Raw genomic sequence first — 12,039 nt, 5'->3', positions numbered from 1 at the left:
AAGTTGTTCAAAAGAAGTAATAGAATAAGAAGGCAACGAGCAATACCATTGTAGGGCTCATTATGTTTGATGTAAAAGTAGGTATGCTAGCAATAGAAGTCGTCAAAGGAATAGAATGATTGTCTTGAGTAGGAGGTTGTGTATAACCTAAGGTTTCGGCACAACTTTTCATAGGCATCACATTTGAATCCACAATGTGTGCAATACCACGCAAAATATCAATTCCATTCTTATCACTTTGAAGCATACGTTTTAGACCCTCAATTAAAGGAAGAGCTTGACTATCAGGGTATTCTTGAGACATCCATTGTCGAAAATCATCAAATTGGTTATCCAATTTTGAAAGTTGTTCTACAGAAACCTCATGGAGAGCTTCTTCATCATTAAGAGGATTAGAGGAATTACCCATGTCCTCGTTAAAAAGGTCATTCAATTAGGTTCCATCTCCTCAGTAATTAAACCTTGGAAAGACCTAATTCTAAGGCTTCGTCTAACGGGAATAGTGTAGGTAGGGCTTATTGTTGTAAAACTCATGCACTAAAGAAAGAGAGAAGATTTTGAATTTTAAAGGTAACAAATTTCAGTAAAACCAGCCAATCTTCCAGATTTAAGTTGTTAAATACAATCAGGACAATCTCCCGAAATTTCGGAAAAAATGTCCGGGACCGTGGCGCTCGGAGTGCACACGATCCTTGCAACTTTTTTCGAAATTTGCAGGGATGAAAGTTATGATGATTTTACAGCTAACCTGAAAAAATTGAGTGATTTTACGATCTGTAGATAGGCCAAATTAAAGTTGCAATCTCAAAATTGAACCCTACCAAGATTGTCGAAAAAATGCAAAATTTGAATTTTGAAAAAGAGAGGGAAACTGAAATTTTGAATTTTATGATTTTAGAGGGAATACCAATAGCAATGCAAGTTTTGAAATTTGAAAATTGACTCAATTTCACGCAAAATTCAATTTTGAAAGCGGAAAATCAAAGTTGTTGTAATTAAGCACTTAATTTCAAAAGTCACAAATTGCAAAAATTTGAATAAATCACTGAAATTTCGAATGAATGATAACACACTTTTCAGATTTAGGACTGTAAGAAACACAATTTTGACACAAATTTCAATTTCAACAATTTTTTGAATGATTAGAAGCCTCAATCCAAGCAATCACTAGACCAACTTTGACTGTAATTTTGAAGGTGTTAAAATTGATAAAATCAGCCAAAATTCTGGATTTTAGCAGGAAAATACAGTAAGATCTCGCTCCCGAAATTTCAGAAAAAATGTCGAGGACGATGGCGCTCGGAGTGCACACGGTCCTCGCAACTTTTTTCCAAATTTTCAGGGATGAAAGATATTATGATTTTATTGCGGAATCCAAAGTTACAGCTGATTTGGAGATGTTTTGATCAGTGAAATTATCATTCAAAGGTTGAATCAAGAGGGTTTCAAAAATTAGGGTTTTGACACTTAACCACTTAATTTTCAAAATCAAAGCACAAATACGAATTGATAATCTGTAATAGAAGGGCAGATCTGAAACAAGCATCAACAATTAAACATTTCACAAGTTTGATTACTTAAAAAGAAAATTTAGGGTTTTTATGCAATCAACCTCTAAAATTTGCAAAAGATCAAACATGGAAATGTAATTAAGGAATCCAATTTTCAGATCTAACTATGAATAATCAGAAGAATGTTCACGTCAGGTTCACCAAAATGTAAAGCGGAAAATCGCGATCGAACCCTAGTTGCTCTCCCCTCTTCCAACTCCAAGGAGAGAGAAGGGAGATTCACTAGGGTTGATGGTTTTCACTTAGGAGGGACTTTACATTCAAAAGAGGGGTTGAAACCCACAAGATCCAATCCCACACAATGCAAGATTGGATGCTAAATGCGTTTCAAGGGTTAAGACAGCAAGGCTACCCTCTTTTGTAAAGAATGTCGATAGAAGAATTGAGCTAGGAATACATAGAAAGTGAGAAAGATTCGCTTATAAACTGAGTTAGGGATATAGGATGAAGCTGCGGACCTGGAATTAGCAGTAAAATGTCGATACAGCACTGTCCTGCAAATTTGAGCAAAAGTTGACAGGACGATGGCGCCCGGCGTGCACACGGTCCTCCAAAAAATCCGCGAAACGAAGGGGGATCTGTTCGTCTCTGCACAAGGATTCCAGATCTTCAATTTCAGCTGCGTACCTGCAACCTACACACAGAAAAGCGAAGACGATTGGGGGGTTAGGGATTAGGGGTTTGCCTTTAGGTCAAACCCCGGTTTTGGAATTAACCAAGAAATGAGAAATTACTGTAAATGTAATGTAAAACAAGTACTAATACCTTGTTGTAAGGATGTTTGTATCCTTATGTGCGAAGGTATAGATGTTGTTGTTTGTTGTATTGTTGTATGTTGTATGTAGCATGTAGTATGTGATCTCCTCTTCAATGGTTGAATCCTTGTCTTGAATGCAACACTTAGCCTTGAATGGAGACTTAGAATGATCAATTGCTTGAAGGAATGCTTGAATGCTTGAATGCTTGAGTATAGTTTCCACGCTTTTTCCATCATATCGAATGAAAGAGGAAAATGTAGTTTATATACTTGTCATTTAGGGCTGATAGACTGATTTTCCCAACCTTAGGCCGACCAGGAAAGATAATTTTCCAATTTGCAAACATAAAGACCCGAAGTCCAAAAGAGACCGGGCCCAAAATAGGACCCAGGGACCAGGGCGCTGGGCGCCCTGGTCCTGAAGGACCAGGGTGCTGGGCGCTCTGGTCCCACCTCCCGGGACAGCAGGGTGCAAAGGAGGTTCAGGCCAGGGTGCAAGAAAATGCAGTATTCAGTGTCATAATCAGGTTTCGGGGTCTCCATTCAGGTTGCGTGTTGCGTCGCCATCGTGAAGACCGAAATGCAGTCGAAATTGCAAGTGTCGCAATTTTAGGACGCTACAATTATAATTCATACCTCTTGTGCAGCATGTAAGGCTCGTCCGATCTTGCTGATGTCAAAATCATGCAAGGAGCCCACTGCAACATGATCCCCCTCACTGTCTTGCTCCATAAGCATGGTAGTGAACATCCCCGAAAATCTAGTACCAAGTACTGTGGCTCGATCAATATAAACAGGAGGAGGTGTATCCTGACCAACTGCTGTATGTTGGGGCGGGGTAGTAGGATGTGCAGCAATAGTAGGTTGAGAATCTGTATGCTCACAACCACGGCTAGAAGCACTCAGTCTACCAAGTACATGCCTAACAAATGATGGGGCATCCTCTAGTGGGATCCCATGCTCCATAGAAATGACCTTATATGAATCCAAGAGATCACTGGATAAGCATGTGCATGTCGTAAAGGATCTATGGCATGCATGCGTGTAGCATCCATCGGCGATGGTTTGTCTACTCAAACATATGGATCATCACTTGCTGATGCATCGTGAATGATAGTATGAGAGCGCAACAAATATCTACCCACCCAATCTGATGTCATCTCATCCACTTGTGTGGCTATAGTAGCAATACTAGAAAAGATGGATTGTCGGGTGTCATTTGGTACACTATTTGCAGCATGTGCTAGGTCTGCACTCTTGCGAACAACCACAAGGTTTGGACCAATCAATGCTCATTTATTAACAAGCGGAGCCACATCTGATCGTCTAAACTTATCTGAAAATCTACCCTTCCCTTGCCCAGCATGTTTCGGAAAATTGGTGTAATCAACATCATCCAAAAAATGAAACTTTGCAAACAATTGTTTGTAGAAATAAAGGGGCAACTCATCCTTTTGGGACCACCTATGATGAGTGGCTAACCATCTAGGATAGATAAAAGGTGCTACTAGTGCATCCGTGCACCTGGTAGGCATATAACCCTTCACCCTACCAAAGACCTGCTAATGAGAAAACATGGTTTTCACATCATCTGTGGAAACCCTATCATTCAATGTGTCCCATTTCACCGCACCACGTACACTGCATGAAAGGGATCTATAGAACTCCTCTGTGTTGACCTCGTCATATGGATTATAATTGTCAATGAGGTCAATCATATGAAGTAGCTCCTGTCTAATAATCTCACCCCTTTGCTTATTTGTTTGATCACACATGTTTCCCAATGTGATATTTAAAACGTTGGAGTGCCTCTGCTGTCTAATTGTAGAATTGTTGTCTCTCTTGTGGAGTTGTGGTAGATCTATGTGACGTCTGCTCGCTAACACAAGGATGAACACTAGGCTCAAAACTACTAGTGTTATGTGATCTAGGCTTATCAGACATGATGTGAGTGGGTAATATATATATATATATGCTTATGTGCATGTATGTAGTACATGTTACAATAATTATAAAAGTATACATACATTTAAATCATTTTTAACGTGTAAATTAAAAAAAAAATAGATATACAAAAAAGAAATGTAAACGTCATAAATGCATACAAGTTAAAATTTTCTAGATAAAAAGACAAATTTAAGATAAATTTCTAGATCTATGCACAAAAGAAATTTAAACAACAACTATAAATTTAATTTTAAATTTCAATATATGTCTAATTTACAATTACATATATTTGCATATACAAATTTTTTTTGAAAATTGGTCAAATTAAGACAAATTAGGTAAAATTAATTTATAATTAGTCAAATTAAATCTAATTAATTTACAATTGCATTTACAATTTAATTAATTTCAACATATGTCTTATGTGGTCCTAATAGGTCCTAAGGGGTGCAGATGTGTCATAAGGGGCCTTGTGTGGTCCTAAGGGGTCACCCATGTGTTAGAACACATGCGTGACCCCTTAGGACCACATAAGACACCTTGCGACACCATTTGGTCTTATGTGGTCCTAAGGGGTGCACATGTGTTGTAAGGGGCCTTGTGTGGTCCTAAGGGGTCACCCATGTGTTAGAACACATGTGTGACCCCTTAGAACCACAAAGACCCCTTGCAACACCATTTGGTCTTATGTGGTCATAATAGGTCATAAGGGGTGCACATGTGTCATAAGGGGCCTTGTGTTGTCCTAAGGGGTCACCCATGTGTTAGAACACATGTGTGACCTCTTAGGACCACATAAGACGGTCCCTTTCGACATCATTTGGTCTTATGTGGTCATAATAGGTCCTAAGAGGTACACATGTGTCATAAGGGGCCTTGTGTGGTCCTAAGGGGTCACCCATGTGTTAGAGCACATGTGTGACCCCTTAGGACTACATAAGACCCCTTGTGACACCATTAGGTCTTTTGTGCTCGTAATAGGTCCTAAGGGGTGCACATGTGTCGTAAGGGGCCTTGTGTGGTCCTAAGGGGTCATATAAAATAATTATATACACCTTAGGACATGCTATCAGGGGTCGTGTGTGGTTGTGTGTGACCCCTCAGGACCACACACGACCCCTGATAGCATGTCCTGAGGTGTATGTATGTCCAAAGGTGAATACAATTATTTTATGTGTATTTATATATGTATGTGTATGTATTTATGTATGTGTATGTACATGTAGGTATGTACATGTATGTGTGTGTATGTATGTGTATGTATTTTTATGTATGTGTATGTCCTAAGGTGTACATATGATTATTTTATATGTTTGTATGATTATGTATGTATGTGTATGTCCTAAGGTGTACATATAATTATTTTATATGTATGTATATGTATGTATGTATGTATGTATGTAGGTAGGTAGGTATGTATGTTTGTGAATGTATGTATGTAGGTATGTAGGTGTGTGTGTATGTAGGTTTGTATGTATGTGTATGTATATAGGTATGTATGTATGTATGTGTATGTTTGTGTATGTATTTGTGTGTATGTGTGTATTTATGTACATGTATGTATTTATTTTCTAATATTCTAAACTAATATGATACAATAAATACAAAAAAAATAAATTAAAAATTTAAAAACTATTTAAAAAAACTTTAAAAAAAAACTAATTTGCTATCAAAAAATTAATTTTCTATTAAAAACTATTTGAAAAAAAAACAACATAAATTAATATGATACAATAAATACATTTAAAAAAAAAAAAAAGGTACATACCACCGAAACACCGAATCTCGAGAAATTTTTTCACCCTCCTGCTCAACTCCAAGCCGCTCAATGCAAAATGAGGGGCTTGGGCGGATTTCGGCTTTTATATAGGGCAAGGGGTTTCCGACCGGAAACCCCTTGCCATGCGAGCGCTACGTGGCTGCCAAATCGGTCCGACCGGAACAGGCATTGTTAGCCTAAAGTGCAACACAAATCTGTACGATCACCCATTCTCAAGATTAAAAGAGTTAATGAAACTTGTTGGTTTTGATAGAGATAAAATAGTGCAAATAAGGAATGTGTTCATAAAAACATGTAAGTCTAAATGTAAGTGTTATATAAAGACAACATTGAAATGGTAAATAAACTGAGGTAAAAAAGCATAGAGAATCTAAATCCAAATGATATTTCATGATTGTAGAAAGAGTGTAAGGTGTTGGTAAGTTAGCAATTTGTGTCGAGTAAATAACAAGTAAATAACATAAGATCGTATTATGATGAGGTATCGTGTGATGCTACATGAATAGTTGTATGCAAATTGTTGTTATTAAGACCATAGAAATATGATAGAAAATGTAAATATATAGTGGTAGCAAAGATACTTTCATTTTGATGAAAGATGGTGAGAGACATATTCCTACTCTATTGAAACATAAACAAATACAAGTATGTGGTGATTCTAGTTTTTGTTCAATAGCTAGTACAACATTCTTAGATGGACTAAAACATGAAAAAACATGTTTTAATTTGATTCCAAGAGTATGTAGTGGTATAGATGAAAAAAAAAGAAAAATTGGGCCTTGATAGTGGGGGTTTTGTGGCATAAAATTTTGAGCACTCTTAATCATTTTGGTAATCTATTCTAGTCATTTTTTAATAGCCCTTATAAACCTTTTCGAGTGTTTCTCTCACTAATTACTTGAAAATTCTAACCTCAAAGTTTTAAGGTTATTGTACAAACATTACAAATTTCCTTCTTAAGAATCATCTCCCTATCTAGTCCATTGACAATGTAATAAATGACATTCTTCATAGAAAATACATTTATAGAAAGAAAAGGGCAAAAACGCAACAAAGAAAAGCCAATAGAATGGAACCTAAAAAGATGATGTGGCACAATGAAGACAGTGAGGTGGCTTGGCTGTTGCAATCTACTAGGTTCATCGAGTTGGGGTTCACTTCAATTTGTTGGCTGCATTGTTCAAATGACAAATAAAATTGTCATTTGATAGTTTTCATATCAAATGCAGGTTAAATTGTTGTTATTATGATACTTGAGTTTTATAAAAAATAATAAAATAATGGGTTCGTTCAAGGGTCTTTGAATGGACCCATTATTTTGTTAATCAAAAAATGAGTCATCAATCCTTTGAGCGAAGGCTCCATAGAGAGCGCCTTTGCTCGAAGGTGGGGGGGAGGGGGGGTGTCGAATGAAGGCAAAAAATGTGTTCAAATGAAGGATCTCCTTCTTTCGAAGGGGTTCACAATTTTTTTTCACTCACCAACAATTATTCTTCATGAGGAGATTTGTAACCTACTAATGTGGGATGACCTCCAGGCTGGGTGAACTCACAATAATGGTTCCCACTTTTTTGCCACTTTTGACACTGAGATGTACATTTTTAAAATAATCTTCAACTTCCGAGAACTATAACTTTTAAAATATTAAAAATTTGAAGATGATGTAAATTAGTGATTTCTAGCATTTTGTTTGTAGATTCTATATACATTTTTTTCAAATTTTTTTGAATGATTTTTAAAAAAAAATTCCATCTCCCTCTAAAAGTAGTTTTTAACAACAAACTACATTTTTTAAGAGTGATGTGCCTCCTGAAATGCATAACTTTTTTCCTATAAATGATAAAAACTCAATTCTTTCGAATTTTGGTTTGTAACATCAATATCCAGGGCTTGCATTTGGTTTTATAGCGATATGTTCAATATTTTTCATTTTATAAAGTTTTGAAGTCTGACTAGTCATAATTCAAACATAGGTTTACGTTTGAACACATAACTTGTTCTATATAAATCGAAATTCAATTTTATTTTTTTTGTTAGAAAAAAGAAATCAATACCAGGGGCATAGATATTTTTCAGAATTTTTTTGAATTAGTTTCTTATTTTTCCCAATGCGTTGAACAGAGAAGTTCATGTTCGGTGAAAAACCAATTTTCCATAAAATTAAAAAAACATGAACATAATAAATTCAAAATATAACAAAATTATACTCGTTGGAAAGCTTGCTTCGAGTACTACCATCTAATATTTTTGGGTTATCAAGATTATTTCATTCGTGCTTTGAACCAGAGCTCCGAAGTCATTAATTCTTCAGAACTCTGAAATTTTTTGGGAGAAACCTTTAATTTGAGGGTTTGAATGAACACCAGTTCGATCGAATTGGGTTCGCTCAAACCAATGAGCTCGATTTTGGCACGCACATTTTTGTAATGGTCATGTTTGAGAGAACCCAACAATTTTTAACTGTCAGGTTTCGTTCGAACTTTGGCCGATGTATTTTTTATTTTTATTTTCATTTGTGGAGTCGTATAAATGTCCATAAATTTTTTTCATTTTTTATCACACAAATGATTAAAATAATTCGCATTTTTGGATGAGAGAAGACATTTGAAAATTATTTTGAAGGCAATAATTTGAAGGTTTTTTGTAAAAGCATGGGGAACAAGAAGAGAAGGCAAAATAAGCCTTCAAGGAATTATTCTCCCGAAATGGAAGAAAGATATCGAGAACAAAGAAGACAAAGATATCATGATGCAAGTATGTATTTTTAATTTTATTTCTATTTAATTTAATATGTATTACGTATCAATTAATTAGAACTCAATATTTTTTATCTAATATTTTTAATGAAAATTAATTTAAAAAATCTTAATTAAATTAATTGGAAATAATAGGATTAAAAATAATTTTGTTTTAATTGGAAAGCATAATTAATTTGAGATAATAGATGTGTATTTGCAAATTTCAAATTCCATCAACTTGCTTGTTGTGTAATTGCATTTTTCTCCTATATAATTAAGTTCATTTATAATAGATAAGACCTATTAAGTCAAAAAATTAATAAGACCTATTATGTCATAATTTCTAGGTTCTAAATTATATATATTGAATATTTAATCTACATGTACAAGTAATTTCATGTGATAGGTCCTTTAATATCACATAATATATCTATCTTAAGGGTAGTTAAGTATATTAATTGTGAAATGTTTTTTCAAATGTGGTCATATTGATTTTAATAATAAGGCCTATTAGGACTATTACATTGATTATAGGTCTTAAATGTGACATAAATTTATAACCTATTAAACATGTTGAATAATTTAGGTGAACTATTTATATTCAACTTCACGTACATGCAAAAACATTTCAGATTAGGAGGTCTATTATGCAATAATAGGTCTTAAATATACACACATGTGACAAATTATAGTCCACCTACATTATGGTCCATAACAAATTAATATGAGGTCACCTAAGTTATCGTATGCATGCATCAAAATATTTTTACTTTTAATTTTCAAAATTGGAATTTCTAATTTATCAAAATTTTATTTTATGTGTTAAATTAGTGCTCAAAATTAGAGATTGAACTTTAATCCTAACCTGAGAACAAATTGAACTTTAAACCTAAACAGGTATTTAATTAGAGTTATAACAATAAGGTCCTGAAAGTAATTAAATTTAATAAACCAAATTGAATGGGCTAATTTTAACATGTAAAGCTTTAAGCCAAATTCACCCCTATTCTTAAACCTAATTGAATAATCTCTGATTAATTCAAGAACCTTACACAAACTCTTAAATTATGTGCAAAACGGGCAAACGAACCTACTGAAGAACACAATATAGTTGATGAACATAGGGAGGAGATTGTCCAAGTTGAACCAATGGAGACCTTTGAAGGAGAGGGATCAGGCTCCTTACCTCCTACCATTGATATGGATGAGCATATTGTGGATCTAGCTAAACAGGTGAAGAGAAATATTTCTTATAAAAATTTAGATCATTTACTTAAAATGGATATGGATGAGTTGAAACATCTCAGTGAAGAACCTAGACATACTAAAAGGAGGTCAATGAATAAAAGTGGAAAAGAAATAATGTCTCATTTCAACAATCTTGATACTACACTAGAAAAAGCTCAATTGTTATCAATTGTACTTACTCATAAAGACTTAATAGATCCAATGAAATTGTTGGGTATAGATACAACAAGTCAAAAGAGGAAATCTTCTCAGCTACAAAAATCTATTGTTGATAATGTTAAGAAAGGTTTGGTGAACATTGGTAAAAAATCTCGAAAACTAGATAAGACCATTTCAAGAAGAGTGATGTTGACATCTTTAGTAAATGAAAGATTGCCTCAAAAAAGACAAATCTCTTCACTGTCATCTGAGTTTGGTTTTAGTAGAAGGACAATATCTAAATATGTTAAAAGGAGAAAGATTTTGGATGATACTACCTCAGAAGGGAATTGGGCAATTATGTGTAGAGCTCCTCATTCTGATAGAATTGAAGATGTTGTTAGGAACTTTGTGACAAGTTTTTGGAATGATAATACTCGCCCTTCATCAAATAGTAGAGATGTTATCAAGCAAAGGATTGGTCCCGATCGTTATGATCTCCATGCAAAACATTGGATAGACACAACAAAACATGAATTGTATGTATTGTTTACTAAAACAAACCCTCATATAAAGATTGGACAAACCATGTTTGAATGGTTAAGGCCATATTATGTGAAGTTAAACAAAGTTTTCGAAACTTGTTGTTGTCGTTATCACATCGAATTTGACTTGTACTATCAGGTGTTTCGAAAGATTAGAGAAGATAGTGATGGTTATGAAAATACTCCTCCTAAACGAACAAGTCAATTCATAGCATCCATCTTATGTGATAAATCAGATGATAATGCAACTGGTCAAATAAATTGCATAAGAGGAATTTGTGGAACATGCGGGGACTTGGCTAAATTGCCTTTGAGAGATGAAGATACTGACATGAGGAAGATGGTAAATTGCAAGAGTTACAAGTACAAAAAATTTGAAACAAAATTTGGAAAGGAATCTACAAGGCTAGATTATGTAGAAGAGGAAATACCTATTGGAACATTTATGGAAAATTTTGGTAAGTTGATAAAACCATACATATGCCATGGTTTTTTTGCCAAGTGGCAAGCAGAACAATTTAAAAGATTAAGAGACACTTTCCCACTTGGAACTATTCTATCTGTAGTTGACTTCACAGAGAATTACTCTTTTGCACATCAAAAAGAGATTCAATCAGAGTATTACTTTTCAAAGCAAATCACTATTTTCGTGCATGTGTGTTATCGACATGCATAGATGAATTTGGATGGTGTTGATAGTACATTTGAAAATCGTGTCATTAAGAAAGAGTACCACTTCTATATCAGTGATGATAAGGAGCATGACACACTTTTTGTACAACATTGCTTTAAGAAGTTTTTTGAATATTTGAAAGATAGAGGCATAACAATAGCTAAACATTTTGTTTGGTCTGAGGGATGTGCGGCACAATTCAAATCTTCAAGGCCATTTTATGCACTATGTAGATATCATCGAAATGACAAAATACCACATGTTTGGATTTTTTTTTAGAGTGGCCATGGAAAGGGTGAACATGATGGTGCATGAGCTTGTATCAAACGTGCTCTAAGAAAGCATCAAATAAAGTACACAGGAGAACGTATGGAAAATGCACATGATGTTGTTGAATGGTGTAAGAAACACTTTGAGCAACCTAATTATCCTAGGGAATCATCATCGAGAACATACAGGCCCATTCCATATAGAGTGTTTTGGGAGATAACCGGTACGTGTTCTCTTTTAGTATATTATTTAATTTTTTTTAATTTAACAACTTGATCTACATGTACATTCTTGTACACATGTACATTTTGCAGATGTGGATAGAAAATCAATGCATGGATACAAGAGTGTGGAGAGGACAAGATCTTTGCA

Source organism: Cryptomeria japonica, chromosome 11 (genome assembly GCF_030272615.1).
Source record: "Cryptomeria japonica chromosome 11, Sugi_1.0, whole genome shotgun sequence".
Classification (NCBI taxonomy): Eukaryota; Viridiplantae; Streptophyta; class Pinopsida; order Cupressales; family Cupressaceae; genus Cryptomeria; species Cryptomeria japonica.
The sequence above is the reverse complement of the archived record's forward strand: the minus strand, read 5'-3'. Positions refer to the sequence as shown.